This window comes from Myxine glutinosa, unplaced genomic scaffold (assembly GCF_964187855.1).
Source record: "Myxine glutinosa unplaced genomic scaffold, kmMyxGlut1.1 SCAFFOLD_893, whole genome shotgun sequence".
Classification (NCBI taxonomy): Eukaryota; Metazoa; Chordata; class Myxini; order Myxiniformes; family Myxinidae; genus Myxine; species Myxine glutinosa.
Window position 1 is genome coordinate 30,001 of NW_027616988.1, and position 20,721 is coordinate 50,721.

The 20,721-nt window shown below is 46.0% G+C and overlaps 1 protein-coding gene across 1 annotated transcript in view; it reads right to left on the minus strand.

Annotated features, from left to right (window-relative positions):
• Nucleotides 1-20,721, minus strand: part of LOC137418386 (putative serine/threonine-protein kinase MARK-C) — a 98,268-nt gene that overhangs the window by 840 nt on the left and 76,707 nt on the right. The gene's annotated exons all lie outside the window — the stretch shown is intronic.

Below are 20,721 nucleotides of genomic sequence, written 5' to 3' on the forward strand. Positions count from 1 at the left end.
GCGTCCTTAAACGTATTTTTGACTCGAAGGTCACAAGAAACTCATTTTGCAATAAATGTTCGTTTCCCATTAATCGTGCACTTTCTAAAATCGAATCTCACCCCTCCCCTCCAAATCTTCCCCATAACCCCTCCCCTCCAAATCCTCCCCATCACCCATCCCTTTCAAATCTCCCCCCTTGCCCCTTTTTTTTTGTATACAAGATCGAGGCTCGTGAAAGAGCGAACATTAATCACACAGAAAGACAAACAGACACATAAAACAAATAACATCGGGAGCGGTAGACAAGATGGGGAGAGAGGGGGAAGGACACAAACACAACATTTGAGAGCAGGGACCGAGAGACATGGAGACATCGAGAGATCTGTGGGAGGGAGAGGGCTTTGGGGGGGAGGCATGTGAAGGGGGGGAGGCATGTGAAGGGGGGGGGGGGGGGTGGAGAGGTATAAACATATGGACACTGCCAGGATTTCCAGGAAAGAAGTTGGAATTTCAAACAAGGTGGATCTGGGGTGAATTAGTGGGGGTAGAAAAGATCAAGGTTATGGATGGGGGAAGATAAGAGATGGTGGTGAACAGCTGTTTTAAAGACCTGGAGGGAGGAGAGGGATTGAAGGGAGTGTGGGAGTTTGTTCCACAGGCGGGAGAAAAGAGGAATGAAAGAGTGAAGGTGAGCAGAGAGCCGAGATTTCGGCAGTTTAACCATCAGAGGGTTGCTGGCAGATCTTGTGCGACCTGTAGGAATATTTGGGGGACAGAGCACAGAGAGAGCTGGGGGAGCAAGGCCGGAGAGGAGTCGGTAGAAGACAGAAAGGCCACCTACCTGCCTGCGGTGAGTGAGTGAAAGGCCCTCAGAGATAGCTTCATCGCGGGAGATTCCAATGATTTTGAAAGCTTTGGATTCAACAGCGTGAAGCCGAGCCAGGTGTGAGGCAGGAGCACCAGCCCATAGGGGAGAACAGTATTCCATTGAGCTGCGGATGAAAGCCTTGTATGTGGTGAGGAGCTCAGGTGTGCCGAGGAAGGACTTCGCACGACGGAGGATGCCCAGTCGGCGACTGGCTTTGGAGGCCAGCTTGGAAATGTGGTTTTCCCAAGAAAGATCATGGCAGAAAGTGAGACCCAAAAGCTTGAGTGACAGAACTTCTTGGAGAGGATTGTTGAGAAAGTAGATGGGAGGGTTGTCCAGTCGATCTTTTCGGAGAGACATAGTAAGAGAGTGAGATTTGTCAGGATTGAAAGACATGTTCCACTTGTTTGACCAGTCTGTGATTTTGTCCAGGTCTTCAGAGAGTGAGGAGGCTGCAGACTGCCGATCTGAGGGAAGAGGAATGGAGCGGCAGAGAGTGGAGTCATCAGCAAAGAGATAGAGAGGATTTTCCAGAGAGTCGGAGAGATCATTGATAAAGACCAGAAAAAGCACAGGGCCCAGCACACTTCCCTGGGGAACTCCAGCCTGAACAGGAAGGGGAGATGAGAGAAATCCATTCAGGGCCACACGTTGACTACGACCAGAGAGGAAGTCCGCAAGCCATGCATGGAGATTTCCATGGATACCATAGGAGGAGAGTTTGGTGAGCAGAGCTGGGTGCCAGACCGTATCAAAGGCCCGTGATATGTCAAGGGAGACAGCTCTGATTTCCTGTTTGGCATTGAGGACCTCCATCCATTGTTGAGACAGCAGAAGCAGCATGTCCAGAGTAGAGTGACCTGGTCTGAAACCAAATTGATGATCAGAGATCAAGCCATTGGAGAAGAGGAAAGATTTCATATCCGAAGCAATGATGGATTCCATGACTTTGCTGATAATTGGGAGCAGGCTGATTGGTCTGTAGTTGCAAGGATCTGTTTTTGCACCTTTTTTGTGTAAAGCGGTAATGTTAGCTGATTTCCAGGATGCTGGCAGATGACCTTGAGCAAAAGATAGGGTGAAAAGAACAGAGAGAGGGTGAGATAGAGCGGCAGAGCAGGATTTTAGGACCCGTGGGCTGATGCCGTCTGGTCCAGTTGCAGAATCAGAGTCGAGGTTTGACAAAAACTCCTCCACCTTGTCAGGAGAGAAGGACACAGAGTCCAGGAGCAGTTGGGTTCGACTGGGAAAGGTGGGAACAGAGAGAGATGGGTTTGGGACTTAGGATTTCGAGGCGAACACAGAGTTGAGGCATTCGGCTTTGTCACGTGCGATGTCAACTGTGTGGCCATTTGAGGTAAGGGAGGGGATGGAGGGGGAACAAACACCAGAAACGGATTTGACCAGACGCCACCAGGATTTGGAGGAAGGAGACAGGTTTGAGAGTTCATTCTTGAGTGAGGAGAGATAGTGCTTCCTGGCACTCCTGAGGGTAGACACACACTTGTTCCGAGCTTGGTGGAAAGAACTGAGATTTCCTTCAGTTGGATTAGCCTTCCAAGAGGCAAAGGCAAGTTGTTTCAGGGCAACTGCCTCACCACAAGATTCAGTGTACCATGGACGGGAGGAAGGGTAAGACAATTGAAGGCGAGATGGGATAAATCTGTGCATGAGAGAGATCAGTTTGCTTTGGAAGAATTCCCAGGAAGAATTGATGTCAGAGGCAGTGGAGATGGGAGACCAATCCAGACGATTGATGGCTGCTTGAAGACCGTCCCAGTCGGACTGAGTGAAATGCCAGACTCGTCGACGCTGAGGAGGCTCTCTGAGAATGGCCAGAGAGATGTCCACTTTGACAAGCACATGATCAGAAGAACCGATTGGAGCAGAAGAAGAGCAGCAGACATTAGCAGGGAAGTTTGTCATAACCAAGTCTAGAAGAGAAGATACTCCATTGGCTGAGATCCGGGTCGGGAAATTGACAGATTGTGTCAATCCCAGTGAGTCACAGAAGTCCTTTGCTGAGGTGCCATGACTGGTGAGAGAGGAACCCACACCCAACCAGGTGGCATGATGACAGTTGAAGTCACCACATATGAGGAAGAGAGAGTTGGGATGAGTGGATAGAAGTTGGTCCATGTTGTCAGACATTGAAATGTAGATGGAGTCATCACTGTTTGGGGGACGGTACAGAACACATATGAACAAAAGGTGGGAGCGGAGAGGAAGCCGTAACCAGAGGTACTCCTGCGGGTGAGGAGGAAAGAGAGCAGTGCAAGGAGAGTGAGGAAGAGAGTTTTTGACAAAGATAGCCACCCCACCACCAGGCCGAGGCTCAGGTCTATCATACCGGAGGAGGGAGTAACCAGGAAGAGATATTAAGGAATCAGAGACATCTTGAAGGAGGAAAGTCTCTGTTAAGCAGATCAAGTCTGGATTGTCAGAAGCAACCTGTATGGAGAGATCAGTCAGGTTTGAGCGAAGGCCCCGGATGTTTGAGGTCCAAACCGTTAATGAAGAGAGAGGGGGAGCATCGGGTACAGGACAGGGGAGGGGAGGAGTAGGGTAAGATGAAGGATGAGAGGGGGAGGTAGGGAGAGCAGTTGATAGTGTTTCAGATGTTGCAGAAGAGTTCCAAGAAAGGGAAGGATGAGGAGGATGAAAGGTTTGATGGTGAAAGGATGCGGCACAGTGAGGGGTTGTTTGAGGGGGGGCAGAGGAAAGTAGAAGGTTTGGGGGGGTGGAGGTATGAGATAGAAGGGAGACGAAGTGGGGAGGAGGCAGCTTGGAGGAGGAGGGGGGAGGAGAGAGAATTGGAGAGGAATGGTATGGGGGGAGAATTGAATGGGAGGGATTGGGGGGGAGTTTTGAAGGGGAGGAGTGAGGGGGGAGTTTAGGAGGGGAGGGGCAAGGGGGGAGTTTTGGAGGGAAGGGGCAAGGGGGGAGATCAGGAGTGGAGGGGCAAGGGGGGGGATTAGGAGGGGAGGGGCAAAGGGGGAGTTTAGGAGGGGAAGGGCAAGGGGGGAGTTCAGGAGTGGAGGGGCAAGGGTGGAGTTTAAGAGTGGAGGGGCAAGGGGGAAGTTTCGGAGTGGAGGTGCAAGGGGGGGGATTTGGATGGGAGGGGCAAGAGGGGAGTTTAGAAAGTGGATGATTAATGAAAGACGAACATTGATAACAAATTGGGTTTGTTGTGATTTTCAAGTTAGCAATCCGATTCAGAACGATGGAGGAGGGATGGAATGAATGTGAATTTAGACCATGTAGTGAGGGAGACGTATAAGATATTGAATTTCTTTTTTTTGAAGTGGAATGAGTTGGAGAGGAAATTGAGAAAAGCCTTTTAAATAGGAAGAAAAACAGCGTGTTGTAATATACCACTGAATAAAACACAGAAGGGGAAAGGTTAAACATATTTAAATAATATTTAAACAGAACTATGAACAATCTTATATGCACAAAAATACCAATGGGGGGAGAGCCGAGAGGGACCACCACGAGTCACGTGAACAGGGCAAACGGTGGATGGCAAGGAGATAATGGGGGTGGGGCGAACAGCACACCTGGACAGAAAATACAGGATGAGACAACAGTACACGTGGAGAAAATAAAATAAATGTTTTTGTTTTTTTTGTTTTTTTTTGGGGGGGGGGGGGTGGGGATTTAGAACGTTAGACAGTATTATGTTCGGGGTAGAAGGGAAAAAACCAAGAGCCAAGCAAAACACGCTTAAGTTAACAAAACACCGACGGGGGTACAACTACAAGGCCACACACGAGGAGCAGAACACGATTAATTAATTACGAGTTACAGGAAATTCAAACCAAAACTAACTATAATCAAACAATATCGCATGGACGATAAAATAACGAGTTGAAATTTGACAATCTATCTGGGGAAATGGGGGAGAAACACGTGGTCGAAGAACGAACGAACGAATAAGAATGAATAAACGAATGAGCACAGAGAAGGTAATGTCTTTTTTTTTGTTTTTTTGAGTTGAGATTTACATAAGGAAGTAGGCTTTGGGGTGGAAAGACTGCGAAAACAGAGAACGAAAGTTATTGGATCACAAACGACAGGCGCTGAGAGAAAAACAAAGCCTCAAGGTTGTACAGTGTACACTGTACAAGGCCTCAAGACGACATGAATTAACACGATTTTCAATACAGGTATGAAAGATTTGCACCGAAAATCTTTGTCGGGACAATATACGTACATACACCATAAAAGAAATACAGTTATAACGAAAATACAAATGGGAACAATTACTTAACTTCGATTTCGATGGAGAGCGTGTGGAGCTGCGAAAAAACGAACCCTCGCCAGCAAGACCGGAAACGGAAGTCAACTCCCCCCACCTTCCCTCCGAAACTCCCCCCACACCCCTCCCCTCCAAGACTCCACCTCGCCCCTCCCCTCCTAGACTCCCCCCTCACCCCTCCCCTCCAAATCTCCCCCATATCCCATCCCTTTCAAATCCCTCCCCTTGTCCCTTCCCTCCGAAACTCCCCCCTCGCCCCTCCCCTTCAAATCTCCCCACCTCATTTCTTCTCAATTTGCCCCCTCTCACTTCCCCTCCTCAAAGCTTCCTCCCCGCTTCTTCCCCCTTCCAACTCTCACCTCCATCTCCGCCAACCTTCTGCCTCGCTCTTCCCCCTCCTCAAATAACACCTCATTGTGCCTCATCCAATCACCATCAAACCTTTTGTCCGCCCCATCATTCCCTTTCTCCGACCTATTCTGAAATCTCTGAGACACCTTCAACAGCTCTCCCTCCCGCTTCCTCCTCTTCCACATCTTACCCTACCCCTCCTCCCCCCTGTTCTGTATCCGATGCTCCCCCTTCCTCTTCATTAACGGTATGGACCTCAAAACATCCGGGGCCTTCGTTCAAACTTAACTGATCTCTCCATACAGGTTGCTTCTGACAAACCAGACGTGATCTGCTTAACAAAAACTTTCCTCCTTCATGATGTCTCTGATTCCTTAGTATCTCTCCCGGGTTACTCCCTCCTCCGGTATGATAGACCTGAGCCTCGTCCTGGAGGTCGGGTTGCTATCTTTATCAAAAACTCTCTTCCTCACTAGCCCTGCACTGCACTCTCTCCACCTCACCCCCAGGAATACCTCTGGCCACGGCTTCCCCTTCGCTCCCACCTCTTGTTCATATGTGTGTTGTACCGTCCACCAAACAGTGATGACTCCAACTCGCTGTCTGATAATATGGACCAACTTTAATCTACTCATCCCAACTCTCTCTTCCTCATATGTGGTGATTTCAATTGTCACCATGCCAGTTGGCTGGGTGTGGGTACCTCTCTCACCAGCCATGGCTCCTCAGCAAAGGACTTCTGCGACTCAATGGGACTGACACAATCTGTCAATTTCCCGACCCGGCTCTCAGGGAACGGAGCATCTTCTCTTCTGGACTTGGTTATGACTAACTTCCCTGAAAATGTCTGCTGCTCTTCTTCTGCTCCAATCAGCTCATCTGATCATGTGCTTGTTAAAGTGGACATCTCTCTGACCATTCTCAGGGAGCCTGCTCAGCGTCGACGAGTCTGGCATTTCACTCAGGCCAACTGGCACGGTCTTCAAGCAGCCATCAATCATCTGGACTGGTCTCCCATCTCTACCACCTCTGACATCAACTCATCCTGGGAATTCTTCCAAAGTAAATTGCTCTCTATCATGCACAGATTTATCCCATCTCGTCTTCAGTTGTCATACCCTTCCTCCCGTCCATGGTACACGGAATCTTGTGGTGAGGCTGTGGCCCAGAAACAACTTGCCTTCGTCTCCTGGAAAGCAAATCCCACGGAAGGAAATCTCATTTCCTTTCACAAAGCCCGAAACAAGTGTGTGTCCACCCTCACGAGAGCCAGGAAACAATATCTCTCCGTTCTCAAGACCGAACTCTCTTATCTGTCTCCCTCTTCCAAATCCTGGTGGCGTCTGGTCAAATCTGTTTCTGGTGTTGTTCCCCCTCCCTCCCCTCCCTTACCTCAAACGACTACAAAGCTGACTCCGCACGTGAAAAAGCTGAATGCCTCAACTCTGTGTTTGCCTCTAAATCTTGTGTCCCAAACCCATCCCTCTCTGTACCCACCGTACCCAGTCATACCCAGCTGCTCCTGGACTCCGTGTCCTTTCCTCCTGACAAGGTGGAAAAGTTTCTGTCAACCCTCGACTCTGATTCTGCAACTGGACCTGACGGCATCAGCCCACGGGTCGTAAAATCCTGTTCTTCCGCTCTTTCACTCCCTCTCTCTGTTCTCTTCACCCTCTCTTTTGCTCAAGGTCAACTGCCATCTGCTTGGAAATCAGCCAACATCACCGCTTTGCACAAAAAAGGTGCAAAAAGAGATCATAGCAACTACAGACCAATCAGCCTTCTCCCAATTATCAGCAAAGTCATGGATTCCATCATTGCTTCGGATATGAAATCTTTCCTCTTCTCCAATGGCTTGATCTCTGATCATCAATTTGGTTTCAGATCAGGTCACTCTACTCTGGACATGCTGCTTCTGCTGTCTCAACAATGGATGGAGGTCCTCAATGCCAAACAGGAAATTAGAGCTGTCTCCCTCGACATATCACGTGCCTTCGATACGGTCTGGCACCCCGCTCTGCTCACCAAACTCTCCTCCTTTGGTATCCATGGAAATCTCCACGCATGGCTGGCGGACTTCCTGTCTAGTCGTAGTCAACGTGTGGCCCTGAATGGGTTTCTCTCATCTCCTCTTCCTGTTCAGGCTGGAGTTCCCCAAGGCAGTGTTCTGGGCCATGTGCTTTTTCTGGTCTTCATCAATGATCTCTCTGACTCTCTTGGAAATCCTCTCTATCTCTTTGCTGATGACTCCACTCTCTGCCGCTCCATTCCTCATCCCTCAGATCGGCAGTCTGCAGCCTCCTCACTCTCTGCAGACCTGGACAAAATCACAGACTGGGCAAACAAGTGGAACATGTCTTTCAATTCTGACAAATCTCACACTCTTACGATGTCTCTCCGAAAAGACCGACTGGACAACCCTCCCATCTACTTTCTGAATAATCCTCTCCAAGAAGTTCTGTCACTCAAGCTTTTGGGTCTCACTATCCGCCATGATCTTTCCTGGGAAAACCACATTTCCAAGCTGGCCTCGAAAGCCAGTCGCCGACTGGGCATCCTCCGTCGTGCGAAGTCCTTCCTTGGCACACCTGAGCTCCTCACCACATACAAGGCTTTCATCCGCAGCTCAATGGAGGACTCCTCTCCCCTCTGGGCTGGTGCTCCTGCCTCACACATAGCTCGTCTTCATGCTGTTTAAACCAAAGCATTCAGAATCATTGGAATCTCCCACGATGACGCTATCTCCAAGGGCCTTTCACTTACTCACCGCAGGCAGGTTGGTGGTCTTTCCGTCTTCTACCGACTCCTCTCCGGCCTTGCTCCCACAGCTCTCTCTGGGCTCTGTCCCCCAAATATTCCTACAGGTCGCACAAGATCTGCCTGCAACCCTCTTATGGTTCAACTGCCAAAATCAAGACTCTCTGCTCACCTTCACTCCTTCATTCCTCTTTTCTCCCACCTCTGGAACAAACTCCCTCACTCTCTTCAATCCCACTCCCCCCTCCAGGTCTTTAAAACAGCTGTTCACCACCATCTCTTATCTTCCCCAATACAAAACCTTGATCTTTTCTACCCCCGCTAATTTCACCCCAAATCCACTTTTTGAGGTGCCGTCTTCTTTCCTGGAAGTCCTTGGTGTCCTTGTGTTTTATACCTATCCTGCCCCCCCCCCCCCCAGGCCCTCTCCCTCCCACACATCTCCCGATGTCCCTGGTCTCAAATGTTGTGTTTGTGTGCTTCCTCCCTTTCTCTCCCCATCTTGTCGACCGCTCCCCTTTTTATATACTTTGTTTGCTTGTTTGTTTGATTTGTTTGTTTGACAAATGTTAGCTCTTTCACGAGCCTCGACTCTGTATCCCCAAAAAAAAAAAAAAAAAAAAAGGAATGACATTTTTCATTTTTGAGAAACCAGACGAGGACAAGTTGTTTTGTTTTTGAAGATTTGAATGTTTCATTGTTGAAATAAACACAAAATGATAAAGGTAAAAACAAAAAGGTCATGGAAGAGCAAGGTGATAGAGGGCCATAGTTGGACAGAAGTCGGGGAAAGAAGGAACAGGAAGAGGGGATGAAGAAAGAGAGAGGAGAGAGAGAGAGGAGAGAGAGAGAGAGAGAGAGAGAGAGAGAGAGAGAGAGAGAGAGAGAGAGAGAGAGAGAGAGAGAGAGAGAGAGAGAGAGAGAGAGACAGAGAGAGAGAGAGAGAGACAGAGTGGGGGGACGGGAGGGTAAATACAGGACACTGGAAGTGAAGGGTAGAATGAAAAGAGTGTTCATGGGGAAAGAAAAAATATTGAGGAAAGGATGGAGCATGACGTGAGATGGGTGGTGCACCACCTGTATTTTTTTTTTTTTGGTACACAGAATCGAGGCCCGTGTAAGACCCAACACATTAAACACGAAAACATGCACGAACACATAAAGCATGCAATAAAGGGAGCAGAAGACAAGAGGGGCAAGAGATAGGAAAAGAACACAAGCACAACAACAGCAGAGAACAGGGACGTCGGTAGATCTGTGGAGGGGAGAGGGCTGGGGGGAGGGTGGAGGGGTGCATGGTGTAAAACAATTGGACACTACTCGGAATTTCAGGAATGAAGTCGGAGATTGAAAAAGGTGGGTTTGGAGTGTATTAACGGGGGTAGAAAAGATCAAGTTTTTGGATGGGGGAAGATAAGACATGTTGGTGAACAGCTGTTTTAAAGACTTGGAGGGAGGAGAGGGATTGAAGAGAGTGTGGGAGTTTGTTCCAGAGGCTGGAGAAAGAAGGAATGAAAGAGTGAAGGTTAAGCAGAGAGTCTTGATTTTGGCAGCTTCACCAGAAGAGGGTTGCTGTCAGATCTTGTGCGACATGTACGAATATGTGGGGGACAGAGCACAGACAGAGCAGGGGGAGTGAGGCCGGAGAGGACGTCCGCAAGCCATGCGTGGAGGTTTCCATGGATACCATCGGAGGAGAGTTTGGTGAGCAGGGAAACAGACATCAGAAACAGATTTGACCAGATGCCACCAGGATTTGGAAGAGGGAGACAGGTTTGAGAGTTCAGTCTTGAGAGTAGATAGATATTGTTTCCTGGCTCTCCTGAGGGTAGACACACTTGTTCCAAGCTTTGTGAAAGGAACTGAGATTACCTTCAGTTGGATTTGCCTTCCAGGAGGCGAAGGCAAGTTGTTTCATACAGTGGCGTCACGAGGGTTGGTGTCACCCAGTGCGGTAACTCATGGTGTACCTCCCCCCCCCCCCCTCCTCCTCCTCCTCCTCCTCCTCATTCGCAGGTTCACTATGTTAACAAATATAATTTCGTTCAAAATTTTGGGAGATTAGCAAACCTGTACATTTTTGGAATCATCAGAGCATAGAGAATCCGAAAATCAATGTTGGCATTTGCACAGACACAGATTTTGGATTTTCAAAATGACCGCCATAACAAAAATGTTTTGCGCTATCTCGGCTTCTAATCAACCTAGAAACTAAATTAAATATGCCAATCCTATGTTTTCTGGGTCAAGGAATCCAATAAAGGTCTCAAAATAGTCGTCAGGATTATAGAAAAGCAACAAACAAAGGTAATTGAAAACCATTGTCTACATATTTGTGATATAACTGTGTTACATAATACATGATATTGCAAGTCCTTTGAAGTTATAGGTTTGGGTTTATAAAGCAAGAAAGCAGCCTTGTTAGTATCAGATTGAACTATAAGTCCCATACACAGGATCTACTCGGTCTATACCGTTCAGGAATATGCTTTTACAGATCTTCATCACTGTCCTGTCATTTTCGCAAAGGTGTCTACGCAAATGCAAACATTAATTTTTGGATTCCTCATGCTCTGAATATTCCAAAAAATGTATAGTTTTGCTAATCTACCAAAATTTTGAACGAAAAAACATGGTGAACCTGACTACATGGACCTCCTCCCGTACCAGACCATACAGAATCCTTAGTAATGTTTTTTGTACTAATGTTACTCGTAAATCGTAATTCCCGTATATCACTGAATGTAATGGCAATAGTAGTGACATAAACAACCAGCAAAATTAAAATTACACCTTTAAATTACAATATCATACGCACAGCCTTAATGTAGTTAAATTTACATCGTTTCATGTGGTTAAAGTGAAAATTCGGTAAGAAAACAATAAAATTCGAAGTAAAAACGTTTAAGAACTACATCAAAATTATGTTGATTTTAACGTTAAACTTTATTGTTACATGAGATACATTAATGGATTAGGTTTGCCTTATCAATAACGGCACAAATAATGTAGAACGTGTGGACAAATGCATATGGAAATATACTCATAAATGAAATAATACCATAAAAATAAGCAGGAACAAATACACAAGCATTTCAGCACTCAGTGAACATCTCGACGAATTCAGAACTTGCCTTTCCTGGCCTTCAAAGCTGCGAACTTGTGAATCACTTCATCGAAATCAATGCCTTTCACCAACTCACTTACAATTGATAATATCGCAAGATCGGAAAGCCTTGACACTGCAAAAATTTGGTGTCACCCCCTCTGATAGTGTCACCCCCTCTGATAGTGTCACCCGGTGCGGTCCGCACCCCCCGCACCCCCCTACTGACGCCAGTGGTTTCATAGCAACTGCCTCACCACGATATTCAGTGTACCATCGACGGGAGGAAGAGTATGACAACTGAAGACGAGATGGCATATATCTGAGCATGAGAGTGTGATGAATCGGATGACGGACAGCCAGTTGCTGGCGTGATACACATACCTGTCTGGCAGGGGTGGGCCCTGCGTAGATGGGCGGTTTTGCATATGTAACCAGCTGTGAGGGTGGGAGACTGCCATATTTGCTGCTTTGACTCGTTGAGATCTAGGTAAGAGTTATTAATTTGCTGCTTAGTATTTTGCCTTATTTTAAATGTATTGAGATGCTTTGTTTGTAACATCGACTCATGTTATGATCTTGTGTTATGTGTAGATGCACCTGGTCGATTGCAATAAAGCCTCCTTTCCTGCGAGGTCTCTGGCTCTACTTTCACAACAGAGAGAGAGAGCACTTTACTTTGGAGATTGTAGAAGAGCATGGAGAAAGGAAAAAGGATGAGGAGGACAAAAGGTTTGTTGGTGATGGGATGAGGCACAGTGAGGTGTTGTTTGAGGGGGGGGGGGGCAGAGCGAAGTAGAAGGTGTTGTTTGAGGGGGGGCAGAGCGAAGCAGAAGGTTGGAGGAGGTGGAAGTATGAGTTGGAAGGGAGAGGAAGCAGGGAGGAGTCAGCTTTGGAGAGAAGGGGTGAGAGGGGAGAAACATGGTGGGGAGAGATTTGAATGGGGAGGGGGGGGGGGTAGGGGAGGGAGGGGTGAGGGAGGAGTTTTGAGGAGGAGGGGTGAGGGGGGAGTTTTGAAGGTGAGGGTTGAGGGGGAAAATTTGGAGGGAAGGGGTGAGGGGGGAGTTTAGGAGGGAAGGGATGAGGGGGGAGTTTAGGACAGGAGGATTGAGGAGTGAGTTTAGGAGGGCAGGGGTGAGGTGGTGTTGAGGAGGGGAGGGAGAGAAGGGAGATTTGAATGGGAGGGGTGAGGGGGGATTTCAGGAGGAGAGGGATGAGGGGAGTTTAGAAAGTGTTGGACGACAAAAGAAAAACAAACATTTATTACAAACTGGGTTTCTTGTGATTTTCAAGTCAGAGATCTGTTTGAAAAAGTTAGAGTTGCAGTGGAATGAAGGTGAGTTTAGAGAATGTAGAAAGGGAGAACAGTAAGAGATTGAATTTTTCTTGAAATGGAATGATTTGAAGAGGAAATTGAAGACAGCCTTTCAAAGAGGAAGAAAAAGAGCGTGTTGTAATATACAACTGAGTACAGGACTGCAAGGGGAAGTTCAAATATTTTTAAACAAAACCATGAAAACTATCTGGGAAAATTCCCTGAGGCGAGGGCATGGATCTGAGAAAGAAAGAAAAAGGTTGGATGAGCATGGTGAAAACAAGAATTGGAAAGGTGAGTGTCGGCTGGAGAGGTAGAAGGAAAAGGAGATAAAGGGGGCGGGGCGAGACAACACGTGGTCGCACACGGGGAGGGAGCCGTGAGGAGAAAAGGAAATTATTATTCGGATTTTTTTTCTTTTTTAGATTTAAGACTACAAAGTGTAAGGTGTTCGAGGGGAAGTAGGGGGTGAACAACACGATGGTTTGGTGAAGCGACAACGCGACAGGAAGCCGAGAGGGACAGTCCCCACACGCGGCGCGAACAACAAAACGACTAATTACACACAGGTTTGCACGAATACAAACCAATATCTAACTGGAAAAACACAGTGAACACATACACAGCAAAATAACCAAAAATACGATTGCGAAAATACTTATCTTTGATGACGTGGAGCTCGGAAGGACGCTTCCTCGCCGGAGGAACCGGAAGCGGGAACTGGTATTAAGTCTTCGAGGGGAGAATGTGATTGAATAGTTTCCGGAGGGCAATTGCAGAAATTGGAGAAAAGAGGAACAAAAAAGTGGAGTTGTGTGTAAAGTGTGCACTTTGAGTTTAACCAGGAGGCGATTACTGGAGGAACTTGTGCAGTAAAGGATCGGGAGACTCAGATCAGTCTCTTCCAAGACACTCTGCCTTTTGACAGGTCGCATAAATGAGATGAGCCACCCCATCTGTCATGTTAGGTATTGGCAATGTGTTTCAGCCTCATCACATGATATGATAATAACTTTGAGAGCTTCTTATTTAACAGGAACCAAATCAGTTTGTGACGCTGTCGTCTCATCACCTAAATGAGAGGCAGCAAAATCACAAATGGGTCTCCTGGATCCTGTGGAATATGAAGCTCTCAAGAGGTCTCCATTGGACAACACAGACACCGTGTAGACTTTGAGTTTAAGGAATTATTTGGAATGATGGAATCTGCAGCTCAGTTTGGAAGACAGCTTTGATATGTGATCCATGTCACAGCTGATGGTGAGGCCCATAAGTCAAGAAACCGAACCACTTCCTGTGTTTGACCAGGAAAAACGATCAGTTGGTTGTTTTTTTACAATCGTGCTGGAGTGACAGGATGAAACTGAGATTTGTCAGAACTGAAAGAGATGGTCCAACAATCACGACATCAAAATTCCTGTTGACTAATGACTAACTTATTTAGCTACTCAGGTAAAAGTGGACTTGATAGACACAAACAGCAGACTTTCAGCAAAATGATGTCAGAAACCTCACCTGCTTCCAAATACTCAAAAACTAAGGCCATGCACTCAAAGCATGGACATGTTGACTGGATGTGGACAAACTTCACTGAAGGGAGACAAGACATTGCAGCATACGTTAATATGGCATAAGAATCTTACCCAAAGTCAAACACCTTCAAACAACATGATCAACATGCACATTCTTTGTGATGACAAGTAGTCAACAGGTGAGCCTCAACATAATCCCTTCACCATCACCATTCATATCGAGTGGACTTAAGTTTCAGCAAGCAACTGATCAGAATTCTTCCGAGAACACGACATTTGGCGAACACACAACTCGGATGCGGTTGGCTCAGTATATTGTACACCGCACCTTTCCTATGCCATCTCCAGGCATTGCAAATCGTCATTGCTGGGCACCGAAGGGGGCTCGGCAGTGACGCACGCTGAAAGAGAGTACTCAGTTTTCACTCTGGTTGTTTGTTTTCTTGCTTTCTTGTTTGTTTTCTTGTTTTCTTGCTTTCTTTCTTGTTTGTTTGGTTGTCCGGGCTTTTGGTTTTCTTGTTATTCGATTAATTAGTAAACAAAATGTTTTTTCCCCAGTTACAGATTCTGATGAAATAGTGGTGGTTTATGTGTTCTGTGACCGAATTGATTGATAATTTAATTTTTTAATGATTATTATTTATTTATTTTCATTATTAATCATTTATTTATTTTCTTTCTCATTTGGCCAATATCTCAGGCACCTTTTGAGCTGGGAAGCTAATATTTGGACATGACAGTGACCAAGTGATGTGGCTATCAAGGATATTTTTGATTTATTGATTCATCATTTAATCGATTAATTATTTATTGATTTATTGATTAATTATTTATTGATTAATCAAGTAATTATTTGATTTTTTATTAATTACTTATTTAATTAAATTTCTAAAAGATACATCTTCGGATGAAGCACTAGTGGTTTAGTTATGCGATTAGCCAATTGATTAAGAAAATATTTTCTGATAATCTTTTATTGATTTTAATCATACAATTAATCAATCAATTAGCGTACACCTCTCCCTCCCAGTGCAGCCTCTATGAGCTGCACTGCGGTATTGTCGGGCGCCCGAGGCGCCCCGGCAATGCCGCGCTTTAGGATATTTAATTATTTGGAATGGGGGCGGTGTACTTTGAATGTATCTGTACTTGTTTGATTTATGGTGTGTTGGAATCTCATTATTGATTACACAAAAGCAAATGAAAGTAAAACGCAAAGAGCTGATCAGAGGATCCGGTTTCCAGCAGCAGCTTCTAATCTTCTCTTCGCTTGTTGACCACTTTTGTTCGTATCGTGGGCACATTAGCAGACATTTTGTGTGCCTTTTTTATTACTTTTATATCTTGCACTCAGCAGTTTTGTTATTTTCTCACGTGGTCAATCACCATCACCAGACCTCATGAAGTGTGGTGTTGGCTTCACCGTCAAGGTTGCTGGCTGAAGATCTTCTGGTGTTGAATTTGAGCCCATATTACGCCCCTGAAATACCACCAAGTGTTGACTCAGCCTGTTATCTTTCAGACATCGCAAAATGAGTACCGGCCTACTGGTAATAGGGGCACTGCATCAGCGGCACAGCGACAATTCTAGAAAGTGATGCAACCAGCAGCCATATGCTGCATACGAAACAACAACTCTTCCCATCCTCACTAAAAACCATCCTTATTCAGCTTGTTTAGCGTCTGTGTCCTCTTCCCCCTTCTCTCACTCTATCTTCCATCAAGTGTCGTCGTCTTGCAGCCATTACCCTGCTATTGGCGAAGTACCAATCTGATGGAGGGGTCTTCACCCAGACTCAGGAGCTCAAGTGTGCTTCCTATGAATCCTATGCACCAATTGCACCATCCTGCCAAACCTCCAAGACAAATAATACCTTTCTTGGCATTTGTGATAAATTTTACAGGCTTTGAATGAAATAGAACTGCATTTCAATATCAATATGTATATTTATTCTCAAAAACTAGTTGTTCAAATCTCTATGAGACAGGAATTGTGATGATGGTCATTTTATTGCAAGTATTGCAAGTCATTTTTGTTCAGAGATGTCATGAAAAAGAAGAAGAACCACACATTTTCGGCTTCAGAAAGATTTTCCGACATTGAAATCACATTTTAATGTCACCACGGGTTGGAGGGAATGTTGCAAAGAAGAACGAGTGGTCACAGGCACTCGCATGATGCAAAATAAATGAAACAAAGCAGGAGACGACGATGGTTCACGAGCGACCTGTATTCAATGACAAAGGACGGACGATAACCGAAACGGGCCCGGACAAGCCAGGACTGGAAATGTCAAAACGAAGGTTACCGACCTTGAAATTGAGATAAAAAATAATGTATAATCAGTTGTGAGGTTAGTTAGCTGCACAATACCGAAAATTCAGTGAAAAATGAAATGAAAAAAAAATAATAATAATAATAATCGAGCTCCGTGGGGCTGGACACATGACATTGGCCAAACCAAATATCGAAGCCCCTGTCAGATTCCACCAAACCCCTCGGAGAAGATGCAGCTTGAACTCGATTACCCCCTCAAAAGACATCTTTTTTGGGCGTGGCTCCACCCACAATGGGCGCAATACGCCCACTCCAGGCAGGACACAACTAGATCATGATATCAACCTCCCACCCAAGTTTTATCAAGATCAGATGATATCATCGGGTAGTTATGCTGCGGACAGTCAGACACACACACAGGCAGACAGACACACACACAGGCGGAATATAGTGGTCACTTGATAACTTGTGAACCAATACAGGAGCTGGTACGTTTGTGCCACCAAGTGCACAGTACAACAAATTTGCCTGCACGAGTGTGCATGTTCGGGGTTGGAGGTTGCAAAACCGCAAAAAATTAACAGATAACTTCTCGTCACCAAATTTGGCATCCGAGCCCTTTGTAACTAGAGGCAGGGATCAGATATCATATACATTCCCCATTTCAACACCTTACAAAATAATGTCCCCTCAAGTAAACTTCACGTAAAACATAACAATGTGGGCAAAGGTGTACAAAATAAAACATAAAAAACCCATGATTTGGTAAAGACGGACGGACGGACAATTGGAATGTGCAATTGGACAAGTGAATGTGTAATCGGTGTTTCAGATTTGGAAGAGACCCCGCTGAGTTTCATCCAATACAAAAAATAACCCTGGAGTTCAGATATTTCCACAGTGATTGCTTCGTTAGGTGACCAATCCTCGTACCAGGGGAAAGGGAGATAGCGTTGTGATTGTGGTTCGAACCTTCCCCATTGTTCTCTTCCTCATTCCTGAACCTTCATTTTTCCTCTCCGCATTCGAACCTCATTTCCAAACTCGAATTTACCGACACCTGTACTTGAACTGACCGCCATTTTCAAGCACCAATTCTCAAACACTTATTTCCCGACACCCGGATTCGAACCCCACTTCTCAAATCACATCACCTCATAATTGTTTCCACCTACTCACATCTGGGTAACGGAAAAGCTCCTCACATTCTGGTCACCCAAAAGGTGCCACACGCAGTGCTCCCCAAACTGCCAAGCAGAACAGGCAATGACCTCATCCAGGTAATAATGACGTCTTACATATCTTTCGCACACGGACCACATAACCTTGCAATTTTCATCGCATACACCTCAGGGCTCGCCTTGAGTTTGCACATTTGTTCACAGATGTACCTGGTCGTACTGAATTGGTATATCATGATATTGAGGTGGGGGAAGCCACTCCTGTGAAGCAAAACCCCTATCGGATGAACTCTGTGAAGATGGAGTATCTTCGGAAGGAGGTTCAGTATATGTTGGAGAATGACATCATCGAACCAAGCAGCAGTGAATGGAGCTCACCATGTGTGTTGGTTCCAAAACCCGATGGCAGTTTTCGCTGTTCTACGGATTTAAAAGGGGTTAATGCAGTGACCAAGACCGACGCATATCCCATCCCGAGGATTGATGACTGTATTGATAGAATAGGCCCAGCTAAATTTGTAACTAAGTTTGACTTGCTGAAAGGGTATTGGCAGATTCCTCTTCCTGATAAAGCCAAGGAAATCTCGGCATTAGTCACACCAAATGGGTTGTATCAGTACAAGGTTCTTCCCTTTGGATTGAAAAACGGGCCTGCTACATTTCAACGGCTGATTAATAAGCTTATTGCAGACCTTGAGGGGGTGGAGGCTTATCTGGATGATGTCATCATCCACACTATGACCATGGAAGATCATATTAAACAAATTCAGGCATTTTTCAAGAAACTGACCGAGGCAGGGTTGACCATCAACTTATCTAAGAGTGAGTTTGTAAAGGCACAGGTGGTGTTCCTAGGCCATGTAGTAGGTCATGGTCAGGTGCAACCGGTGACAGCAAAGATAGAAGCCATTGATCGCTTCCAAGTTCCAAAAGGGAAGAAGGAGCTTATGAGATTCTTGGGTATGGCTGGTTGGTACCGGCGGTTCTGCATGAATTTTTCTGATGTGGTAGCCCCTTTAACGAATTTGCTGAGGAAAGAGACCAAGTTTGTTTGGGATGACAAATGTCAGGCTGCCTTTGCCCACGTCAAAGCAATATTAATGAGCTCTCCTGTCCTCGCAGCCCCGGATTTTCAAGCAGCTTTCAAGTTGGCCATTGATGCAAGTGATGTGGGGGCTGGGGCAGTTCTATTACAGGAAGATGAGGATGGAGTGGATCACCCGATGTGCTTCTACTCCAGAAAGTTTAACAAACATCAGGCAAATTATGCCACTGTGGAAAAAGAGACCCTTGCTCTCCTGCTAGCGCTTCAGCATTATGAGGTGTATCTGGGAACTACTACCTTTCCTACAAAAGTCTTCACTGATCACAACCCCTTAACCTTCATTCAAAAAATGAAAAATTAAAACCAGAGGTTGATGAGATGGAGTTAGGCTTTTCAGGAGTTCAACTTGGAAATTGAGCATGTTAAGGGCAGGGACAATGTCGTTGCTGATGCTTTGTCCAGACTGAACTAACTTTGGAAATTTCTGCAGGTGGTTTGGAAGTTTTGTTGCTTTATTTTGGGGAATATTAATTGTTGTTGTTCACATGAATTGATCATTTGGGGGTGAGTTTTACTTTTGTGTGTTAAAAGAGTTTTTGCCTGCAAAGAAAGTTTTCATGATGTTCAAACTTTCTTTCTTGAGGGGGGGAAGTGTTACAGATTCGTCACTTCCGTTGTTGTGGTTTTCATCCACTGTAAGCATTTTTGATTCCATGTACTATTATTGTTGTCGTTTAAGGGAAGTAGGGATTACTATTTTGAAAAGGTAAAAAAATGAATGTTTTAAATGAAACCGGAACCGGACGGCGACGAAGAGGAAGAGGAGGAAGCGAAGGTGGAGCGAGTGAGTCGGAGAAGAAGCCTAGTTGCTTTGAGGTCTGGAGCGAGCGATTGGCGAACGAGAGTGACGAGTGGACTTTGGTTTTCCTGGGAAAGCGATTCCAGAGTTGTTGTCGCTGTAACAGATCAACCTGCGTGTCAGGTTTTGCGGTTGATTCCGAGGAGAATCATCGTAGTGCCGTTACGCCTCGAGAACGGGCCGTCAGTCATTTCGACTCGTGCGCTTTGCCCCTCGCTCAAGGTTTTTCGCCTCGCTTTAATCATTGACACCGCATTCAGACATGGATCTGGTGTGTGTGTGTAACATGGCTTTTGAGTGGAAAATCTGCGGGTCGCCGATTGGGAGCCGTGGAACGTCCATACCCGAGGGTGTAATTCCATGATCGCCTTGAGGGCGCCTTTGCGCAGCTTTGGCCGCGTGACTGTGACTGTCATCCAAACGGGATTCTGGTCTCGATTGGACATCGTTCTGACGATCGATGGAGCGGATCGACGTTGGCTTGATGCCGGAATAGAGACATTGGGGAATGTTCTTCTTTTCGCTCACTTGGAGCACAGTGAGTTATATTGTACGAACCTGATGGCACCATCACAGGAAGTACATATTGGTTGTACAATTGATTACTATTGTTGTTGCATACTGTTATTATTGTGTGATCTTAATACAATATTTGTTTGTTGGTAACAATTGGTGTGGCTTCACCATTGATCTTTGACATACAGAATAACACATCTTTCTGCCGTGACTAATCTCGGGGCTCTTAGGTACACCGTGACCGGGGTTTGGGGAGGAGCACGTAACAGATGACAGGGAGATCAGGAGAAGTGGTGGAAGTATTGGTCAGAAGAAGAGTGGACATATGTTGTGTGCAGGAGACGAGATGGAAGAGAAGTGGTGTGAGAATGGTGAAGGGTAGGCAGGGACAGAAATACAAGTTTGTGTGGCAAGGGTGCCCCGAGGGCGTGAATGGTGTTGGTGTCCTGTTTTCTGAGGAGTTTGTAGACAGTGTGGTGAGTGTGACCAGAGTGAGTGAGTGATAGGTTGATGATGGTGAAAATGATGATTGGAGAGCTCTTGGTGAACGTCATCTCGGGATATGCACCGCAGGTTGGTCGGAGCGATGAAGAGAAGGACAAGTTCTGGTGTGCGATAGAGAAGCTGATGGAAAATGTGAAAGATGAGGATGAGGTTGTTGTGGTAGGAG